Below are 24117 nucleotides of genomic sequence, written 5' to 3' on the forward strand. Positions count from 1 at the left end.
GACTTTTAAGTTGCCATATATTCATTTGTGATGGGGCATAATATTGCTATTCACAATCGAGCTCCGCTCAGGGATTACTTGAGAACATAGGGTGTCCCTAATGCTAGTGTGGATCTGATTTTTGTAGTGGAAGCAGATCCTGCATACTCGTTCAAGGTCTTTTACTCTTGGGTCACCTTTCCGGCGGTGGACGGAGATGACAATCTGTTTCATGAATAAGCCACTGTATCGATTGTGTATCAACCCTATGGGGTTCCTTGAGGTTACATTAACAGCTTGGCAACACATAACTTGGTTTCCTTCCTCACACTTTCACACCTTACCGCTTAGGTCCATATATATTGAAGGGGCCACATGGCTGGTGTTGGCTGGGTATGCAACTCTCCCGCATCAGTTAACGACAGCTAAGCTGCAAAGGCTACGCGTCTTGCATACTTCTCTGGTTCAAGTACATAAAGCTGTTATTCAGTTTGTGCTGCGTACTTTTCAGGTGGAGTTGTTGCGCAACCTATGGGGACTAGTGGGGTGACTATCAGCCCCGTTATCGTTAATTTGGTAATGAGCAAGCATCCAACAAATAAGATTGATAACAACATTTTGGCAGCAATAGCTGCTACTAAGGAAGGCCTCAATTTCCCGCAAAAGGTTTCCCTTCTAAATATGCTTATCAGTTAACTCCCAAACAAGATCCTTTTGCTAGAATACCAGACGTTGGAGATCGGCGGATTCCCAACGTGGACCGCAGACACACTTTAACCCCTTCCATGCTGATGACGGCCCCCAGCCGTCATGCACTATGGTGCTCATGTGCTGATGACGGCTGGGGGCCATCATAAACCCGCCCACTCGCGATTCTGCCGCACAGGCGCAGAATCGCGGTCGCATGGAAGGGGTTAATCAAAACCGCAACAAAGGCATGGCTTTGGCACATGTCGGTGTGTCTGCAACTGTTTCTATCTTGCAGCAACATTATTGATGGCATGGTTTATATAAATAGACCTGTAATTATGTACTTTCATGTGACATCTGTCAACAAATCAAGCCTTCTGCAGTAACACGTCCACCACAAACACTGCTTTGAATTGCTGATCACCCTTTTGCTTGTGTGTATCTTGATCACTGCGGTCCCTTTTCTTCAGATACTGCATATAAATATATTTTAGTTGCAGTGTATTTGTGCATAAGATTCCTTTTGGTGCGGCCACAACGCGGTGCTGGCGCTCGAACTTTCATCAGGGGTTTGTGTGTCTTTGCAGAGATTTTTGCCTGTGGCACCTTTCATTCAGACCAAGGTCCAGCGTTCGCCTCTAAGTTGTAAAGGAATGCGATGAGGTCTATAGGGGTGCTGGTGCAGTTTTCGTCTCCATACAGGCCAGAGCGCAACTCAATGGTGGAGAGAATGAACCGTGACTTAGATCAATCCTTGACAGCTAGAGTCTTAGGTACTGGCAGGAACTGGTTAGCCCATTTGTATGGCATCCAACGTGCACTTAATAATCTCCCTAGAAGACCTCTGGGTGGGCGGACCCCATATGAGATGCTCTTTGGCATCAAAATGTTTGTGCCAGACTTTGATGGTCTAGACGTTGCGGCGGCTGCCACGACTTTTGACGTAGATATTCATTCTAGTATGTTACAGAACCTACAAGATACCCGTGCGAGCCTTGCTACTGAACATTTAACCTCAGCAGCTGAAGCAGAGCACCTGAAGCTGGTGGTCGGCAGGCTTCCTAAAGTTGGCAATCTGGTCCGAGAAAAGGTGGAGAACAAAAAAGAATTTGGTCCCTCTTACCGTGCACCGGTTCCAGTGCTTGGACTAAAGGGTACTCGAATAGCCATTTGACCTCCTCTTCTAGGTTGCAAAGACAACAGATACATCTCAGTGGACAATGTCAAGCGACAATATCTGACCGATCCTGAATAGTGTTACACCTGCTGTTTCGTGTCCCACAATTTCGAGGACTCGTGATAGTGGAACGTCATTCAATATGCCACAGAACACTGTCATTGAGATGGACACTGTTGTTGACAATTCTTCTGTTCCCCCAGCTTCCTCCTGCAACGTGGAGACTCTATACATATAACCCACGAGTGGGTCTTTACATGATTTGGCGGATAGTCTTTTGCACCATGACAGTTTTCCTTTTGACTAACCCTGGGCAGAGAACTACGCTCCGTTCACGGAGTTTGCAAATTTTCGGCAACTTCGTACTTCGCGGAGAGCGAGAAGCTGTCGACAGCTTCGCAATCTACAGCGTAGCGTAGTAGTTTTTCTTCCTCGCGCGCTCAATAGCATTCTCGCGTGCGCGGTAATGACTTACCGTGGTTCTGCGTTCGCTTTCTCGCTTTTCTCTCCTGGTCGCGTTCGATACGATGTTTGGAATCCGGCCGCACAATCCAACCCAACTGTGAGAACGCGATAAGGTCATTCGGACGCGCAAACACGTCATTAGGACGCGCGATCTTCCTTACAGCGCTATGTAGGTAAGATCGTGTTTCCGAACACGCAGAAACTGCAATCTGGCACAGAATATCTCTCGAGCATGTTAAAGTTTTCTCAAAAATGTTCATTTAACCCCACAGATTGTGATTTGGCTGTATTTTTTTGGGCTAGGAGTCCTCTTTTTGTTTCTACTCTTTTTTTCAAGAGAAAGGAAGTGCCCTTGAGTCTCCAACTTCCTGTTCCTGTCCACCAGGCTCCTCCCAGTGCTTTTTCCATGTGGTGTTCACTTTCATTTGGAATTGGAGCTGGAAGGATCACTCTTTGTGTTTGTCTGCTGCATCATAGCATTTAATTGGATTTATTGAGGAATTTTGGATTTGAACTTTTCTTTCACAAGTAAGTTTGAGAATTGAGAATTGGTGTACTGTAAATGTTTTTTTTTTGTTTGTTTTTTTACTACAGTTTTCTGTGCTTCTCAATCTTTCTTAAAAATTATTATTGAGGGAGGCCTGTACTGTTTTGGTAAGTTTGCACAGTGCTACAACGCGACCTTACAGTTTTTGTCTTCTTCGCGCGCTTAATGTGCGTACTCGGGCGCGCGATCTTGACGTTTTGTACAGTTCGCGCCGCCGAACACGCCGAATTAGCATTCTTGCGAGCAATATTTCTCGAGTTGCCTTAAACGTTCCCGAAAATGTAGATGCTGTTCATTTTGCTAAAAGAAACTCCTCAGGTTGTCATTTGCTTGTCATTTTTGGAGCATGGACCACTTACTGTTTCTGTCCTCTATGTACCTTGTTGTTTGAGGGTGGCCTGACCATGTGGGCGGCTTGGTGGCGGCCATTTTGTCAAGCCAAGCATTGTCCTTTTTTCCATAGGAATGTATTGTCTGTCTTCTCTTTCTTTTCATGTTTTTGGGGGTGCCCAGGCCATGTGGGGGCGGCCATTTTAATTCCTGGTACTAGTAGCAGCCTCTGTGTTTTTGCCATAGGCCTCCAAGCTTGTGGCCTACTGTGCCAGTAGGTAGGCCCAAGGGTACTACTAGAGTCCTCCTCATCATGGGTGCATGAAAGTTGTTCAACTGTTATAGGGGTGTTTAAGTTGTAAGTGTAACATCATGTAGGTCATGGATGGCTTTGGATTAATTAGCAAAATGTGTTTTTGGTGTTGAATTGCAGGTTTTGGGTGTGTGTTGAATAATATGGCTTTTTCCTGCGCACTAGGTAACCCTAGAATTCAGCTCGCGTAGTTTTGGTAAGTTTGCACAGTGTTCCAACGCGACCTTACAGTTTTTGTCTTCTTCGCGCGCTCAATGTGCGTGCTTGGGCGCGCGATCACGACGTTTTGTACAGTTCGCGCCGCCGAACACGCCGAATTTGCATTCTCGCGAGCAATATCTCTCGAGTTGCCTAAAACGTTCCCGAAAATGTAGATGCTGTTCATTTTGCTAAAAGAAACTCCTCAGGTTGTCATTTGCTTGTAGTTTTTGGAGCATGGACCACATACTGTTTCTGTCCTCTATGTACCTTGTTGTTTGAGGGTGGCCTGACCATGAGGGCGGCTTGGCGGCCATTTTGTCAAGCCAAGCATTGTCCTTTTGCCATAGGAATGTATTGTCTGTCTTCTCCTTCTTTTCATGTTTTTGGGGGTGGCACTGGCCAGGCCATGTGTGGGCGGCCATTTTGTGTGACCTTCCATCCTGGTTTAGTTTTTTTGCCACAGGCCTACAAAGTTGTGTGATTTTTTTCTGCCAGTAGGCCTAGAGTCCGAGAGATAGTCAGCGGGGATGCTTGATGTAGCGGTTTCCATTTTGTCTGTTGAATTTAACATCATTTAGGGGATGGGTGGCAATGCATTGAATTTTCAAATGTGGTGTTTGGGGTGTAGTTAACTGTTTGGGGGGAAACTCCAAATGCCTTTGTTGTTTATGTTGTTGTGTAACTTTCAAACCTTGTAGCCATGGGGATTTTCTTTTTTGCATTAAGCTGTGATGTAGGCATCCTCCTTTTTCTGGCCATATAGGGAGGGATAAAGGCCTGCTTGAGTTTATTTTTTTCTGGCCTTTACCCATGTACCTGTGATGAGTGCCCATATGGAGCTGTGGTGGTAGTAGTAGTGTGCTGTTTTGTTTTTGACAAATTGGCCTGTGTCTTGCCATTGTTCCTGTTGGCTTACTACTGTTCACATCCCCATTGCTATCTGCAGCAGGTCACTGATGCTGCATCCATCCAAAATGATGCACAAATTAAGGATAAACAAGTTCCACTTCCACTACATTTGCATTTTAATTCTTTGCTATTCTTACTCTTACTGGATGTACTAATACTTCTAGTAGTAATTAAAGCTAAAAAAAATCCATATTCAACTGATGTTGTTCTGCCTTCTTTGCTTGTAGGTGCACAAAGACTGAAGAGGAGGTGTCTGTCATCATTCATCGCCTGTTCTACTGCCAGACGGACGTCCTTCTGTACTACGTCACGTGTGGTGTGAGTGACTAACCTGACCAGACATCATTCTCAGCAACTTGTGCAACTGAGGGCTGCTGCTGACATCTGAAGAAGATGGGCCCAAAGAAAGCAGATACCAGGTCCTCCAAGACCAAGAAAGTTGCTGAGAAGAAAGAAGAACAGAAGAAGGAAGTGCCACTCAAGTCTGGTGTTGACCCGAAAACCTTTTTTGGGAGAAAAAAAAGTACGCCTGCAGCAGCAGTGACCGGGGTCCAAGCTGGGGCCAGCACCTCCGCATCAGTGGGCCCAAGCCACCACCTCAGACCCAAGCAGATGAGTGGGTAAGAGGTAGCCAGCCTAATGGTGGAAAGCACTGATACTGAGCCTGACCTGAACTTATCTCAATCTCAAAGTAGTACACATTCCACGCAAGAGGGAACACAGCAGAAAAGTGGTGAACAACAACCAGCGCCCTCAATAGTAGGTGTTCAACAACCACCGCCCGCAATAGTAGATGCTCAACGAAAAGAACAACCACAACCACCGCCTGTAATAGTAGTTGTTCCACAACCACCGCCCGCAATAGTAGATGTTCAACGAAAACAACTACCACAACCACCGCCTGCAATAGTTGTTCAAGAACCACCACCGGCAATAGTAGTTGTTGTTCCTCCCGAAGTCGGGCAGTTGAGGAAATTGAGCCTGATGCAGAGCAAGAAGAGGCAGCACCTCCTGAAGCAGATCTATTGTTTTCCAAATCCCCACCAAGGAAAAGGAGGGTTAGTCCATCGAGTTCTTCGCCAAGCATCCCTTCTGATGATCTTGACCTCAATTGGGAGCCAGAACAATCTGAGCATGAGAGGGAGAGACATCCCAAGAAGACCAGGCTAGGGAAAAGGAAGGTTTCAGGAAGCCTACCACTTATGGAGTGCAATGTTCAGCAGCCGGATAATGATGATGGTGATGATGAGTCAGACCCAGTCATCACAAGCATTACTCCTGGCCCTGAGGACAAGGAGACCAACATTTTAACCCTATCAAGAATGGCTGCGACTAGGGATGTAGTAGCACGCATACCACCAACACAGGCCACACCAAAACTACCTCCAGCTTCCATTTTTACATTTGCACAAAGCCGGCAGCGTCCTACATCCAGCACAAGTTCCACCTCAGCAGAAGTAGGAAGTGGTACTACTGCGCAGCCACATAGTGAAGCTCACCACACAACCTCCAGTTCATCCGGCATTGGAATTGGCACCTCTAGCAGGAGACAAAAGTTAAGCTCCCCAGTGTGGGACTTCTTTACAGTTAGCACAAATGAGGACAACATTGCTATATGCTCCATTTGTCATTCCTCTGTTAGTCGTGGTAAGCTTGGTACAAACTATGGTACCGGAGGTCAAATGACCCATATGAAAAAACACCACCCAATCCAGTGGGAGGACCACCTACGTATCATAAAAGCAGGAACCATTAATGTTGGTGGGGAAGCAGTAGAAGGTCCACGGATAACCGGACAGGAAGAAGAGGGAGACATTCTATCTGGTAGTGGTACACTAAGTACCCCTGTCCCACTCCCCACCACTGCAGTGGTAGAACCCACATCCTCTGGATCAGCAACATCTCTGTGGCACTAGAGTAAGAGTAATAACCCGGAGACACCAAGTAGTATGGGTGCGAAGTCTGTGACACAAAGTACTGCATCGGGCATATCTGAAAGAAATACCAAGCAGCGTACCATTATTAGCATGTTTAGGCAGGTGGGAAAGTACGAGTGCAACCACCCAATAGCACGTTTGTACAATGCTAAGCTTGCTAAAATGTTAGCTCTGGACCTTCTCCCTTTTTCTTTTGTTAAAGGGATGGGTTTCCTGGAATTTGTGACAACCCTCTGCCCAAAATGGAATGTTCCCAGCCGCTACTATTTTGCTAGAGTTGCTGTTCCAGCACTACACCACGACGTGCTGGAATTGCTTGGAAAAGCCTTGCAGCAGAATGCTGTGCATAGTATCCACCTGACAACAGACATGTGGAGCAGTTGCCAAGCTACAGATTACATGTACATCGCTGCACACTGGATCTCTTTTTCAGGTGTTAGAGACAAGATATCTACAGGCATTGACACTACTGAGATTTTTAATGATACTCGCAAACATGCTACTGTAGCCATGTTTGCTATGGAGAAATCGCATACTGCTGCAAACGTTTTGGATGAGTTCAACAGCAAGGTCTTTGAATGGCTGCGACCAAGAGGCCTCAATATTGGTTTTGTTGCCACCGACAATGGCAGTAATGTAGTTAAGGCCATGGAAGATGGTCGCTATTTCAGGGTCCCGTGTTTGGCACACTGCATTAACATTGTGGTTCAAGACTTTCTGAAAAATGAAAGCAAAGTCAGCAACTTACTGACCATTTGCAGAAGAATCTGCACGCATTTCAATCATTCTTTTAAAGCCCGGAAGCAGCTACGGGTCATTCAACGTGAGTGTAACAAGCCAGTCAAAGCACTCATCCAGGAGGTACCAACACGTTGGAACTCTATGTATTACATGCTCGAATGGCTGTTTGAGCAGTACATACCACTTAATGCTTATGTCATGATAAGAAGATCAGGGGATCCTACTGTTAAAGCCATGACCGTTGAGATGTGGCAATGGGACCTCATTAAATGCCTGACTGAGATGCTACTTCCTTTTGAGGTCTTCGCACGTGCAGTCAGCAGGGAGGACTGTACTATGAGCCAAGTAATCCCATTGTTGTACATGCTTGAGCAAGAGCTGAAGGAGGTGTCTGAAACATACGAAGCTGTGGAAGGAAAACGTGAAGCATGTAATTTTGCGAAGTCCTTAGCCGGCCACTTATCTGAGAATACAAGGATTCAAAATAAGATTTTGTCACATCAACATTACATTACTGCCACAATTTTGGATCCACGGTACAAATTATTTATGAACAGTAATGCAGTAATTCCTTTTTCAGAAGGGGATGTTTCCAAGTACAAAACTGTAATAGCCAAGGAAGCCACTGATTTAGAAAATGAACAGCTCTCAATTAGAGGCCTGCCAGTGCCAGCCCAGGACAGTGCAAGTACTACTGAGCATCCTACAGAGTCAAGTTCTTCTTCACAGCATGCAAGCAGTACGTTTGCTTACCAGCAGTCACCAACACAAACAATAACAACAACCGCACCAACAGGATCTGATTCATCAGACACAAGCAAAAAAATAGCTGCTTGGTTTCTACAGAAAGGGATGGGGAAGTCAGTTGCTGTCGCAAAGCAAAAAGAGGACGAGCAAACCAGAGCACCAATGAACATTGAGCGGATGGTCCAGGCCTATCTGGATGACACAACAGAGGTGTTCATGGAGCAAAGCCCATTGGTGTATTGGTATAGGACAAGAAGCCAATGGCAAGTGCTCAGCAGGCTGGCGATAAAGTATCTAGCTTGCCCTGTTGCAAGTGTCTCTTCTGAGCGTGTGTTCAGTGCTGCTGGTGCCATTGTGACTCTGAGAAGGACCAGTCTCTCGCCCAAAAGCGTGGAGAGGTTAGCCATGATAACAATGAATCAGCACTTGATACCACCAGACTACAAAGTCCGTGAATCAGAGCTGGAAGAGGAGAGTGAGTTGGAAGAAATAAGTAGTGGGTTACAGGACTTACTTCTGTCAGAAGAACCACCAGGGTTTGAGGACGAGCTCCTCTTCCCTGACAACTAGGCTTGGAAATTGTTACATTCTCCCTTCCTTTATTTCTCCCTTCCTTATTTGTGTGTATCTGTCTTTCTGACTCAAACTTGAAAACCAACACCATCTTCCTTTCTCTTTTAATTACCTATTGGAGTTGCACATCTGAGCATTTACTGTGCACTCCACTCATCAGAGTCCTGCTCCATCTTCCTGACTAAATACATTTCCATCTTGCCATACTTTGGATGGAGATGGACAATAGTGCAATAATGTAGCCTCTAACAGTCCCTCCATAACAAGTGAAACGTACGTGACTACAGCCATCTTCTGTTTTGTTTCCAATCTGAAATGCATCACTGTCTTAAGTCTACACCTCTGTCTGCAGGCATACACAACTCTTCAATGTCAGAACTTGAGCAGGGCTCCAAAATAAAAGTAAACTCGTCATCACTTTCAGAAGGCTCTGCTTCATCTGTGATCTGACAGCCACAAAGAAGAGAAAGACAGGTATATGAAATAAATGATGCCATACATTGCATTGGCTGCTTGCTGACTCAGAGCAAATGTGCATGAAGTAGAAGTATAGTAGTAGTTTCAAAGTGCTTGTGTCTCAAGTGATGGTCAATGTTTCCATGTTGTTTAATAATATGTATCCAATTGTACTCCTACTACTGCAGGTGCAGTCTGGACTTAATCGTAGTCACTCACTACAGACTTAGTTGCTGTTTTTGGTCTGTTGGAGAAAACGTACACATGCCACACCGGATGATGATGATGATGACCACCATACCATCTTTGCACGCTGTCAGTCACTTTGATCAGAGATGATTGATGGAATATGTTCAGGAAGTGGAATACAAGGTAAACACACAACCAATCAACAAGTAGCACAGCAGACCTAGGCTACATATGTGTGCAGTGGTGGAATGGAATAGTGGTATGATTGACTGACATTGGCGCATTGATTTAACATGAATCACTTGTTTTGGAAATACTAGGTTGATGTATATGCCTTTTGTCTGAAACTCTGAAAAATGTAGGTAAATGGAGTTTGGGCCACAGACTCACGTCCTGGTGTTGTGGTGTGGCCCTGTAACTGTTCCTTGCTGGCTCCTATCTTGTTGTTCTTTTCGATGACTGCTGTGCAACTAGAAGAGTAGAGTTAATCAATGTATCAAGCAGCCTCAGTCTGAAAATCTTCTCGCTCATGAGTCTTGTCTTTTTTTAACTACACCGTAATTGATTTTTATGTTTTCATTTTGTTAACTTATTTTGTAATACCCCATTTCTTCTTTCATCAACACTTACAGGCCGGCCTTTCACCCAGCGCTATTATACGTGGAGCAACAACTCACACTTACCTTACCAATCCTCCTCATCATCATCCTGCTAGAGGCACCCAAGAATGATATAATCAATCAATCAGTCACAACAGTGTCCATGGAAGGGAGGAAAAAATGAATGACAAGATACAACGACACATTTGGCCCTGGGTAATATATTCACTTTAGTATCATTTTCATATTTTTCTTTGATTCCTTTTTCCTCTTCATTTATTTTACGCTTGTGTTTGGTAATTGATTGTTCACGTAAACTATCTAAATTTTGCTAGCTTTCAGCCCGCTACATCAGGTATTACGGTGTCTCAGAGGGCATACAGCCTAGGCAAAAGTCACATCATATCATAAGAAGTACTTCCTTTGAATTGTGTAGTAGTAGTTAAGTAATTACCACTTATTATTAACCATCAAGTTAATATTAAACCTTCATCGTGCATCCATTTAGTTGCTCTTAATTGACTTTACATTTATTGGGGAATTGTGGATCAGCAATCATAGTCTTCATTGTTTTGCTTTTGTTGTCTCCATGCGTACTGTTTTTCTTTGTCAAACCTTTCCCCAAACCCCCGTTCCCATCTATTCATCAAACTCTAACCCTCTTCCCCCGGGCTGTGTGGTTTTATATTGAGGTGTGATGTTACTACATTAAATCTACACCAACAATTGATCACACGCTTGCTGGGGCAGATGTGGTGAAACCATCAAACCAACACTAATGAAATCAAATGTCAACGAGGCAGGGCGAGGATCTTCTTCTGCTTGCCCACCCAAGCTCACTTTATGTAATAGTGTACAAGGCAATTCATTTCCTAAAGTGACCCAACGAATAAATGTAAATCATTGCTGGCATTGTTTGAATTTAATTTTAGAGCATTTACATTTACGATTTGTTTTGTGTTTTACATTTGCATAGATGATGAGATGGAGGACACATGCATAAATTTGAACATACACATAATTGTTGGTTGCTTGCGTCAGAACTGCTACTGACTCACCTGACCATGCTATTGCTGTGCTAAGCCTACCACTCAGTAAACAAACTCAAACCGGTTTTATGGAGGGGTTGGGTAAATAAGAACTAACTAAGCATTCAGTGACAGAGGAGGCGTCATGCAGACCGTTAAAAAAATATGAACTAATAGTATCCATCCACCACTATTTCACTAAAGGAAAATGTAAGGACTAGACTCTAGCAATAGCATCAACTAACTTCAGTTCTCTGAAAACTCTAACATCAATAATCAGCAGCCCAAGCTAGCGCTAAGTTACAAACCAGTAAGAGAAGTGGCGAGCAGCACCTGTGTCATACAATAACAGAAGAGTTTGAGACAGAATTGATCTGCAATGTAACTAAGCGCACCAGTAACCGTGTTACTTATTCGTGCAAGAATTATACACAATACTTATACTACTATAATATATATTAAATTATTAATATTACTAGCTACTCACCAAGCCCGACGACTTCAACACCTATCAGGTCCAACAGGTCCTGCTCCCTGTCCAGAATGTCTGCCCACCGGTGGGCCAGCTGCTGGTGGGTGCGCCGGATTTCCGAGCGACGGTAGACTGCCCGGCGCACCTTCGCCCACCGGCGGTGACGCTCCTCTGGAAGGTAACCGGACCCTGGCCTGCCGCCTGCTGCCAAGATCAAGGGGAGGTGACGCTGGATGAAAAAAACCAGGGCGGCCACCTCCGCCTCCCCAAAAAGATTCCGGGCCTGCACCCCTGCAGGTCGCATTCTGTCGCAAGGCAGCCGGCTCTTGGGCACAGGCGCCTTGCCCTTCGAGCAGGTTCTGCTGCTCTCCTTTGCCATGGTTCTGGGGTGGAGGTGGAGGTGGAAAAGAAAAGTTAGAACAAACGGAAAAAAAGTTAGGGGGAAGAAGTAGGAGCTTAAATAAAGAAGTAAAATAAAACAGTAGAAAAGCTAAAAAAGAAGGTGGAAAAGTAGAAATAAAATGCAAAATATAAACTTAGGGACAGAGAGAGATAGATGAGAAGTAAAAAAAGTAAGAAAAACTGTGAAAATAGGTAAAGATTGAACAGATATAAGGTGGATAGAAAACTAGGCCCAGAACCATAGCATAGAGTGTGAAAAACAAGATGGCCGCACCCAGTTTGCGCAAGATTTCACGCGAACACGCACTTTGTCAGTGTGAACAAGTAGTTGTGTTCCTGAACAAGACGAGCACCGCGCAAACGCGTTATTCGCGACCCGGAAGAGGAAGTAGGGGACGCGGGCGGGACAAATGAAAAAACAAGATGGCCACGCCCATAGCCCACCACATGGGTAAGGTCGCACGCTACAATCCCCCGAACGCGCAGACAGCGCCCCGAACACGCACTACGCACTCCCGAGCAAGAAAAACGGCTCGCGCATAGGACCAGCAAGCTACTACGCAAGCTCGCAAAGCTCGCGTAGTGCGAGAACGGCTTCGCGTAGCGCGACTACGCGTACTACGCCCACCCTTACTTTTGACTCATCCTCCACCTCCTCCAGGAACCAGACGAAATTGTAAAAAAATGTATCCTGGTTTAAGCACACTTATTTGGTTCCTCATTGGACATACATCTGGTAGATACTAATTATGATATTTCTTTTTATGTCAATTGGATTCGTAACAGTTTTTTTCCTACTCATCAATGGGTACTTTTTGCCTGAACGCTCTGCTGTGAACTCTGTTGAAGGTATTTTGGCTCCTCATTCATCTTCCCACATCATGAAGCATGACCAGAATCTTGTTAACATTTGTGCGTTCCCAGTTCCGGATGGTATCATTTGGGATAAAGTTCATGGTCCGACAGAGCTCATTAATGTGCCGTACAGCTTTTGTTGTGTCTATAGGTGATGTGGTGACACAAAACATACGTTCTGATGATTGGGATGTGCATGGAATACAAGCCTTGTTTTCAGATTTTAAATATTTTGCTACCTTTGATGCTGAAGACTTGTATGTGAATTCTGCAAATTATGCCGACCTGTTCTGTTATCAACATTATGGGCATCAATTCATACACAGGACCAATACAGTACATCCTGTCGTAAATTACACTCAGTGGGAATATTGCCGTACACCATTAAAAGGCAGCTCGAAAACTCTTAAGAAAAAGTTTTCATACTTTACAGATTTTGATAAAGCAAATCCTGGGTCATATTATTTCAAATTAGGTAGCCCTTCCTCTCAGAAAGTCATGTTAACTCATAGTAAATTAATATATTCCAATTATTTTCGACAGGTTCTGTAAAGGGTTATGACCATTGAAAGGACACCATTGATCCTACATCGTGCCTGCCTCATCCCAACTCATATTTTGTTTCAAAATAATACAGTATACCAAACCACATGTTTTGGTTTGGCTACTGCTAAGAAAATTAATGCCCAGGCCATTCCAACATTAGCTGAAGATACTGATTGGCGCACACATACAAATTATACCATTGAAGCTTTACAAAGTTTATTTCAAAATAATTCATTTAGGGCCATATGTAAGTAAATCCCAAATACTGTTTCTTAAATACCGAATTTTAACGAATTTTACCGATTCGGTAATAAGAAATCGGTATTTGGGATGTAGGTAATAATTCGGTAAACTTTACTGAATCGGTACAATTTGGTAAATAAATACTGAATCCCCAATACCGATTGGTAATTTCCAATTCGGTAGATTCCGATTCTGTATATTTCGAATCTGTCAAAAAAAGAAAAAACACAGGATTCAGCCAATCCGGTGCAACCAACCCTCCTCCCAACCAGGAGGTGGCCACACCCATGCAGATGCAATCAAGCAGAATCTGCTGGAGAGGCTGGGAGAGCAGAGCAGAGCAGTTGAGCCACTGGAAAACTTTACTCCTGTGAATTTAAAAAGATGGCAAGCAAAGACACTGATAGGGAAGGTGCAGAGAGGAAGATCAAATTCAGCACCATGGAGGTGCAGTTCCTTGTGGAGGAGGTAGGGAAAGAACACCACAAGTTGTTTGGGAATCAGTCCCAGCAGGTGGCAGAATCTGCCAAAAGGAATATTTGGCAGGCAATCCAGGCAAAGGTTAATGCCATTGGAGTGACCCCATGGGAGTTTGATGACCTGAAGAAGAGGTGTTATGACCTCCGGAGCTCGACAAAGTGTAGGGTGGCTGACCTACACAAACAGGCAAACCTGACTTGAGGAGGGAGGAACAGAGCACCTGCCCTGACTGAGCTAGAGGAGCTAGTGGAGTCCACCATTGAACAAGACAGCGTCTGTGGGATTGGGGGTGCAGACAGCTCAGCCCGCGCTGCCACCAAAAAAGGTAAGAAGCATGCCCAGCAATCACCCCCACACTTTCCCTTTCCCTTTCCCTTTCCCCAATGTGGTAGTGTCAACCCAAATCCAGTACAGGTTTTAGTATACACTAGCAATGCATTATGGAAGATGTAGTCATTGAAACACCCACCATGTCAGACAGCACACCAAATAACAATGCATGCAACACACATCAGTGATGAGCAAGCTGAGGCAATAGGGACAGAGTTTCAGAGAATAGAATTTAATTGTTTAAGCAGGGCTGCAGGACCACATAGCTAATAGATGTTTTTATGTCCACAGGCGAGACCTCTCGCAAACGTCGAAAGGACAAGGAAGGTAGTGCACCACGGAGGGAAGACACACAGGAGGAGAGTACAAGTGCAGGGCAAACCACACTAGAAACTGATGCACCTGCAGCACAGCCAGCCTCCCAAGACCTTCCAACTTCACCACAGCTCACCACTACTCCTGTCCTCACCAGAACTGGTTAAGTCACCGGCTGCAACAACACCTGCAGTTCCAAAAACAAAGAGGCATGTTGTGGCCACACCAATGGAAACGGAGTCTTCTGCAGGAGAAAACGTTGGGGGGTGATACATCATCCGTGGCTGTTGAGGCCAGTTATTCCAATGAGCAGTCCACCACTGAGGGGGCCCGCACAGGTCCCAGACGCTGAAGGGCCAGAGACAGCAGTGAATACCAACATGGGGAGGGTCCTGGTGTCTTCTGTGGACTGGAGGATAGCATGGTCAAGGTACAGCGTATGCAGGGGAAGGCCATCCAGTCGGTCCAAAGACAGATGAGGCACCTGAATGAAAATATCAAAAACATAGATAAGGGCATCAGCTCAATGGCGGAGGGAAGTAGAGAGATGGCTGTGGGCATGAGAGAGATGGATGCGGGCATGCGGGACATGTCCCAATCTGTGCTGCTCTTATGCAGCAAGCTTGACGAGGACAGGGCAACAAGGCAGAAGGAGAGGCAGAGGTCAGAACGACACACAAGGGCAGTCAACTTCCTGGCCACTGCCACTTCCCTGCTTTTCAAGCGCTGCTTTACCATGCAGGAGGGACTGACACACAGCAGCAGTGAGGTCTCCAGGGGCCTTGTGAGGGTGACAAGTGCTCTTGAGGTGCTGTTAACTGCTCAGTCGGCACATACTGTTGCTCTGGATGTGGGGGAGAGCGAGGAGAGCACCAGTAGGAGCAGCATGACGACCCCCCCTATTAATGACACACGGAGGAGCAGCAGGCTCCATGGGGCTGCCACTGCCCACACATCCAGTGAGGACAGCCAGGCAATGGCATCCAGTACCGGTAGGTGTACCCACAGAAACTGATGCTGCCCACACTCACTGACCTGGAATGGGTGAAGCAACCCAGGACTTCCATAATGGATGGCTACAATTGGACTTGCACATTTGGACCTTTGTGTACTGGGGTAGTGCCAAAAATTAAACTACATCGTGTACATACTAGAAACTGGCTGTGTCTCCTTACTTACTTAGAAATAGTTGTGTGTGATCTCTGCCCTTCTCTGTCTCCCATCTGTTGCTGGCACCACTCCTACTGTTTTGGGCTCAGGCTGTGCACATTCATCATTGTGGTCCTCATAATCACTTAATTCCACTTATGTACCTTTCCTTGCGCAAGTTGCAATGATCTTACAGCATATGAGGAGTGAGTTCTGACGTGTGCCTCCGCTTTTGTGGAGGCAGCGGAACCTGCTTTTTAACAGCCCAAAGGTGCGCTCCACAACGTTGCGAGTACATTTGTGTGCCACGTTGTATCGTCTCTCACTCTGGGTTGATGGGTGTCAGGATGAACGAGCGGACGTCATATGCGCTATCGCCTGTATGTAAAAGAGAGAGCCATTAATCACATGCGCAACAACATCTACATCTGCAGTCATTATCAGGGTGTGTCACAGTGTTTTACCTAGCAGGTATCCTTCTCCGAATTCCCCCGCTGTCCTGCGTGTGTAGATCCTACTGTTCTGAAAGATGTAGGAGTCGTGAGTGCTTCCTGGGAATTTGGCCACAATGTCTGTGATTATGTTGTTAGCATCACAGATTACATGTACATTTATTGAGTGGGTAGACTTTCTGTTCCTGTAAATGTACTCTGTGGCAACAGGAGGGCAGATTGGGATGTGTGTGCCATCAATGCAGCCGATGACTGACATGTGGGAAGTTTCCCATTTGGTAGAAGTCATTCTTGGTCTTTAGCAGTTTCACATGTGTGTCAGGGAAGCTGATGTAATGATGCATTCTCTGCATCATGGCCTCCAGGAACTTCCTGAAGAAACGGGACAGGCAGCTCTGGGACACCCCACCTATTGCAGCTATCACCCCCTGGTAACTACCAGATGCAGGCAGGTGTAGGCTACAGAGCACCTGAACATGTGGTGGTACGGCGTGCGCCCTTGGCGTTGGGTGCTCCAGGAGTGGGTGCAGGTCCCTTATCAAGGCCAGCATGGTGTGGGGGTGTAGTCTGTACCTTTCACGGATCTCTGCTTCAGTAAGTTGAAAGAGTGTGATCCGCTGTCTGTAGACTTGCTCCTCCAATCTCCAGATCCTCTCTTTTGCTATCACATAGAATGCCGCGATTCTGGTCACACTGTTGCATTTGGGGCCTATTTTATGGCCTGCACCTGGTTACCACCTGTTTTCAATCCATGGTAATTATAGACTCTTAAATACCGAATTTCATGAGATTCGGTATTTTAGAAGTTACCTATTTTCATATTTTCCATTTCTTATTTACCGAATCGGTAAATATGAATTCGGTAATTACCTATTTGGTAATTTCGGGTTCGGTAAAGATGAATCGTTATTTACTGATTCTTAATTACGAATCCCTATGTTTACCCTCCTACATCTCAAATGCCTGAATACCGGTCGATAGCGGCAAAATTACCGAATTTCAGTCGTTACTGACCGGTATTTGGCTACCTACATATGGCCCCTAATGAATCTACCATGGACCACCTAGGTTGGATAGTTTGGCAAACTAGTTTGAATGCCTGCCAACTTCATTTCCTTAACTCTAGTTTAGGTTTTCCGCAAGACAGACCCGACCCCAGGTTTTCTGATTCTCATACTGTCACAACCTATTCTGTGGGTAAATTATGTCAACAGTGGTTGCAGCACTCTACACTCTCATCCGTTAAACAACACTTGTTGTTGTCCAACAATATTCATTTAGCCGGTTTTGTTTTAGGAGCTAGAGCTCCTAGAACAAAACGATGGATATAGCCTGCATACAATGAAATTTGGAAACTTTCTCAAATTGAATCAGCATCTGCAGGAAATAGACCAGGCAAACTTGGAAAAGTTTTGGCTGTTGTCGACAACAGTATTAATACACTTCACGCATATATACATTAGATAATATTGTTTCCTCTGTTATTGACATTGTACAAGAAGATACATCATGGTCAGAATCAATTGTGTTCTGTAATGCAATTTGCATGGATTTGTGAACCCTGAAAATGGGAAAAGTGCCATGGGATTATTTGAATGCAACTGTTTTGTTTTCTCCGTTTAATTTAAGAGACAAACAGCAATTCATGTCCATGAAAATGCAACCTACACGCTTCTGCACATTGAAAAAATAGACCTTTTACCATTTTCTGTATCAGAACCTGACTCTGCTATTTGGTTAATCCATGGGGTGACATCTTCACCTTTCTCTCTGTTTCAATTTAGCTCCTGTATGAAACATTACCCCTTAGGCAGCTTTGAACCCCTTGGAAGTGTTTCCTTGCCTTTGACTTATTGATGTTTAAGGGAAGATCCAGAAGTTTACCTCTAGGGGAGGATTGTGATTTAAAAGTAGGGTATTCCGTAGTATGCAAAAACATACAATTGGATGGAGCTTGTAATCTGTCAGCTCCGAACCTCGCATGTGTTTTGAAAGGTAAACCAGTACCAGCAATCATTCTCTCATGCACTATGCTTACTAAAGGTAGCTATCTTATTTTAAATACCCAGGAATGCTGTGGCTTGCTTACTGGCATACCTTACATTGTAACAGTTTCCAAGCATATAATTTGTTGCAATAATGTGCTTTTTCCACCCCCGCGTGGGCCGCTGGATAGTTCCGGTTGGCCTTCAATACCAACTTTGCAGATTTACACAAGCAGAGCAGATTAAAGGTGCTTTTAACGCAACAAGAAGTTGCACTGACTTTCGCACAAGAGAACCCTTCACTCTCCAGGTGGCTAGCGCGGCCACTGAAATTCAAACATTTTTAAATACAAACCTCCCACTACATTTTGGGTAGTTAATTCATCACATTTTCAATGCGTCGACTACTCAAGGCCTAGCACATTTATTAAGGCTGTGTGTTCTGGCCCTGTGTCTTCTTTTCAGACTATATTTGGTGCAATACCTCCATTTATTCATTCTTTCTTTTTCAACGTCTTTGGTGGTTTTCCCTTAATATTGGCATTAGCCGCTGAACTCCTGCTTCTGCTGTGCCTGCTAATCAATGGCTTCTTCTCTTGTGGTGCTGCACAGACGAGGCCGATACCAAAGGGGATGATGGACGGAGCGTTTGAGAAAATCAAACACTCGCCCCCAATCAACTGATCTGGGTTTAATCCATCATCATTTTTTAGCTCACTCCACCACCCCAGTTCAGACATGGCCATATGCAAATTAGTCTGACCTTGTGCCTCGTGGGAACAGTCCAGCCCGAACTGCCAAGCCATGTCTTCCCTGCACCGGAAACAAGCATCCTGGGATCGGTTTCTGGCTAATCAGCCGTCTTCAGCCAGGCTAGCTTGACTCCAGTGGCAAAGTGAGCAAGGGACCCACGTCTGGGCATAACCTGCCAACTTAGGGCAAACAAAGTGATACCCGGCAGGCTGCAATTGCTTCTTGACCGGATGCATGCATGCTTTGTTACACAGCCACTTGCTACACTCACCGTGTTTTATGGATTATCCTTCATTTTTGCGTATTTCACTTGCGTGCAACCCGTGTTTTCATGCCTCTACTGTCAATTTACATGGGCATTGCCTTACCAATACGTCATGTCAGGACCCGGATTTCGACCAGCTGATGAACGCCTTAGTTGCTCATGAGCAGGAATATTTGGGGATTGGCTTAAAGGCGCGTGCTGCTGCACTTGGAATTTTGCCACATTGGGATATCTGTGAAGCTACACAGAATCTCCTACTTCAGAGTTACATTGAATATCACTCAAGTTACCATGCAATGCTAATAGAGGCACCAGACTATGAAGAACACTCTTGTTCCTTTAGCTTGCTAAACTGGATGGCATCTCTTTTTTCCACAGACCAAAATGATGACCTGTTGGAGGGTACTGCACCTACACTTAGATGGATTAATCGGGAACATGGTCAGCCGGCATCATTTGGGTTTTGGATGCCTTTTTCCCCATCAAACTTTTTTTTCCTGCATCTTCCTGAACTTGGTTTTTTGATTTCACAAATTGTTATTGGTAGTTTCCAGAACAAAGCAAGAAAATACAAAAACATACAATAAAAATGGAACATAGGCGACAAACTAAGCTTAGACGGTCTGGCAGTGAAGACAATGGAAATGAAGGTATTACATCATCATATTACTGGGTACATTAAATGAATGGGGGAGGTTCAAAATAATACAGAAAACGGGAAAGAATATATGCAACATCAGAAAAATATGCAATAGAAGTGAAGGTGATATGATAGCGGACATTAGTTTTGTGCAAGGTATCTACCCAAGAGTGTTGGGCTTGGGGCACATATCAGTCCTCCCCGGACAAGGCCAACCAGAACTGACAAGAGGCTACTGACTGAGTTTGGAGGAGAGCAAACACAACCCCAAAAACCTGGCGGGCAGAGATTGCAAGTCGGGGAATCATGGGGGTTTGTGTAGGCTGAAGTAATTGTCAAGAGACGTCCACATTTGCCAGTGGGGGGGGTCTCCAAGGGGTGTTCTGGAGTGAGATGTTGTCAGCACCTCTCAGGTATGTAATCCAGTTTAGCCAGCATTTAAAGGAGGCCTTGCTGGTGTCTTTCCAGTTATTTAGGATAATTTTCTCTCTGGCCGTGAACATGAGATCGAGTAGTGCCTTATCATCCTCCGACAGTGGAGTATCTCTGGTAAACCCAGTCACGAAGGTGGAGAACTCTCTGGATGGGGAGAAGGAAAAAACCTTTGTGATGAAAGCAAATATTTTGTCCCAAAATATCTTAACACAAGTACAGCTTAGAATTATGTGTTCAACGTCGCTATCTTTTTCGTTACAGTTCCAACATGTGGCGTTGTCTCTAATGTTATGTGCAAAGAGACGCGCCGGCATCCAGAAGGCTTTGTGGAGCAGCCAAAATTTCATCTGGGAAAGTGTGCAGCATATTTTATGTCTTGTGGCAGATTCCCATGTTTTGGACCATTCCCCTTCTGAAATTGGTAGCGATGAGTAAGCTTCCCAGTACTTTTGGAGTTCTTTTATAGAGTCTGGAGACCTGGTGACCCAGCGTATTGAGGGAGACTAAATACTTTGCAAGGAATGGAGGATACTTGGACAGTTTTGCTTTGGTGACTGCCGTTTTGATATTCAAAAAGCTACAAAACTCTGTGGCCTCTAGACCATATTTGGTTTGGAGTTCTTCGAAAGACAGCGGATAGTTATTACAGAACAGTTGGTAGGGAAAGAATAACCCTTTGTTGATCCAGATCTCATTCTGAAGAGGCAACCCCTTGTATTTTATTGAGAGGTTGTGCCATAGTGACTCCCATTCGGAGCCTCTTATCTCTTTAGGCAGCAGTTTGCCGATTTTGAGGAGGGCAAGTCTTGTATGTCTAAAAACGGGAATTGAGCAACATGGCGTGCTTGTTTTAGCCGTTAGGATGGATGCTGGGGCGAGATTTTTAATAAGGACTCTCCTGCCAGTAAGCCATACCGGAGTATAATCAGCCGGTGGTGCTAACCAGTCAGAGCCCTGTTTGGCAAGGAAGGCCGTCTGATATAATTTGAAGTTTGCTAAGTTGATCCCACCCATGGATTTATCTAGGCGCAATTTTTTAAAGCTAATTCTGGCTTTTTTCCCTTTCCACAGAAATTTAGAAAGAAGATTGTCCAGTTTATGGTGGAAGTCTTGGGATAAGGTGAGAGGGAGCATCATAATGAGATAGTTAATTAGGAGGGAGAGCATCATTTTAATGGTCTCGGACCTTCCCCACCAAGTTATAAAATGGGGGGACCAGCCATCCAATTGTGTTTTAATTTTGTTTAGAGTGATGGATTCGTTGTGGTGAAGTGTTTCAAGAAGGGAGCTGCCGAATTCGATTCCCAGATATTTAATTAAGCCAGTTTTCCATGTAAGGCCGGAGGAGCCTGGCATGTCTCTGGTACCGTGGACGTTTAAGGGATTTACTTCTGATTTATCGCGGTTTAATTTGTATCCCGAGTGTAGTGAATATCTTTCAATGGTATCCATAAGAGCTTCTATGGAGGTCTCTGGCTTCTCTGTGGCAATTAGAATGTCGTCAGCGTAAGCTGCTAGTTTCACCTGAGTATCTCCGAAGTTCACTCCGCCTATATCTTTATTCTGTTTTATGTCTGTTAGAAGAGGTTCGAGGGCTAGGAGAAACAGGGCCGGAGAGAGAGGACATCCTTGTCTGGTGCCCTGTTGTAGTCGGAATGAGTCTGAAAGGGTGCCATTGATGGCGATTCTGGCAGACGGCGAAGAGTAAAGGGCCATAACCATGTTGATATAGGAATTCCCTAGGTTAAAGGCTGTCATGCAATGATGTAAGAAGGACCAAGAGACCCTTTTTCAGTGTCGAGGGTTATGGCTACCATTGGGGAGGGTGTTATCTTTGCTTTCTTAAGGATATGGCAAAGGAGCCGTGTGTTATCGTTAGACATTCCCTTTTTTAAAAACCCTACCTGGGAGTCACCGATTAATTTGGGTAGAATGGAGTTTAATCTGTTCCCTATAATTTTTGCGTAGACTTTGCAGTCCAGATTTATGTGGGAGATGGGGGCGTTAGTTTTTAGTTAGGGGGTCTTTACCTTCTTTCGGGATGACAATTATGGTGGCTTCGCTCATGGTTTTCGAAACACTACCAGAGGGGGCAATCAAATTGAAGAGCTTTTGGAGCATGGGGGTTAGTGACTTGTCAAATGCTTTATAAAAATTCGCAGAGAACCCATCTGGACCTGGGGCTTTGTTGCTCTTAAGTGATTTGATAGAGGACAGGACTTCAGTGTCTTTAATCGGGGAGCCTAATATAGTATTCTCTTCTTCAGAGAGTTTGGGTAGATTCAGGGCCTCTAGGTATTCAGTGCAAGCTGCTGGGTCAAATGACATCTTATTCCTGTAAAGGTCTTCGTAAAAGGACTTGAAAGTGTCTACAATCTTTCCCTGCCTAGTGTGCGTGATGTTAGACAAATCCTTGATTGAGTTTATGGTAAGCAATTTCTGCTTATGCTTGAAATAGGATGTAAGGAGTTTCCCAGCTTTATTCCCATCGCATGGTTTCAGGGCTTTGAATTTATTGACCCAGACGCTTGAACGTCTTCTGACAGTGGAGTTATATTCGTATTTTTTTCTGAACAGTTGCTCTAAAACAAGTTTGTTGTCTAAATCAGTAAAGTGGGTGATTTCCAGGGATTTAATGTCTTTTTCGAGTCTATCCAGATCCTGATTTAATTCTTTATTCGTTCTCGCTCTGAAGCCTATGATTATTCCTTTAATCGTGGCCTATAGTGCGTCCCAGACTGTGGAGGTGGGAATCTCGGGGGAGTCATTCATTGAGATGTATTCATATTGGCGCTTTCTATTAATTGTTTATTTGCGGGAACTGATAGAATTTCATCATTAAAGCGCAAGCGTCTTGGGGGTACGATCGAATTGGAACCTGCGAGCTTGACGCTAATGCAAGCATGAACAGATATCAACTTTGGGGCAATATCAGTATCCTCAATGAGGTGAGTGAAGGGGCTAGATATCAGGATATAGTCAATTCTGGAATATGAGTTGTGTGGGGCTGAGTAAAAGGTATAGTCTTTCCTGTCAGGTTTTTGGAGCCGCCAGGAATCTTTTAATAGCAATTTATTGCATAGGCGCACAAGTGAATCGTGGGATCTGAAGGTTGGGATGGGCATTTTGATTTGCTGTCTAACAAGGGGTCCATGGGAAGGTTGAAGTCTCCACCCACCTCTAGGAGCTCATCCTGAGGGATGTTTTCTATGGCTTGGGAGACTGATTTCCAGAAGTCAGGCGTGTCAGAGTTGGGGCCGTATATGTTCAACACATGAATTGGGTCATCGTCTCTCAACAAATGGGTAATTAGTAGTCTACCGTCCGTGTCGTATGTATGCGAGGTGACCGATAGGTTAGATTTTTGGGAGATTAGGGTTATCACCCCTCCCTTCTTATGGTTTGCCGGGGAGCAGAGAGTGTGAGAGATCCAGTTAAGGTTGATAAAGCGCGTGTCTTCCTCTGAGAGTTTAGTCTCTTGAAGCAGAATGACATCCCCTTTGGATTTAGAGAGGTATTTGAAGACCCTACGTCTTTTCACAGGGTGATTAAGACCCTTAACATTCAGTGAGACTACAGTGAGGTTCTCTGATATGGAGTTAGTCATAGCTATCTATCTAGGTGTTGTCGCTAAGGGGGTTAGCCATTACAAACCAGTTGTTGTCAGATGTTTAAATGTTAACTGGATGTTTCCAGGTACAACTCTTGTGTGTGGACATTTGGGAGTGCATGTTTTGTGCGTTATCATAGATGTGCCAACCTTCACAACAAAAAAGAAGAAGCAAAAAAACAAAACAAGTGGAAACGACCGGTGAGGTGAAAAACATAAATTTTGACCCCACTTCACCCCATTCTCATCTACCCTCACCCCATCCCTTCCCTCCCAACAGAGGTTCTAAATGAGGCAATGGAAT

The sequence above is a fragment of the Lissotriton vulgaris genome, chromosome 10 (assembly GCF_964263255.1).
Source record: "Lissotriton vulgaris chromosome 10, aLisVul1.2, whole genome shotgun sequence".
Classification (NCBI taxonomy): Eukaryota; Metazoa; Chordata; class Amphibia; order Caudata; family Salamandridae; genus Lissotriton; species Lissotriton vulgaris.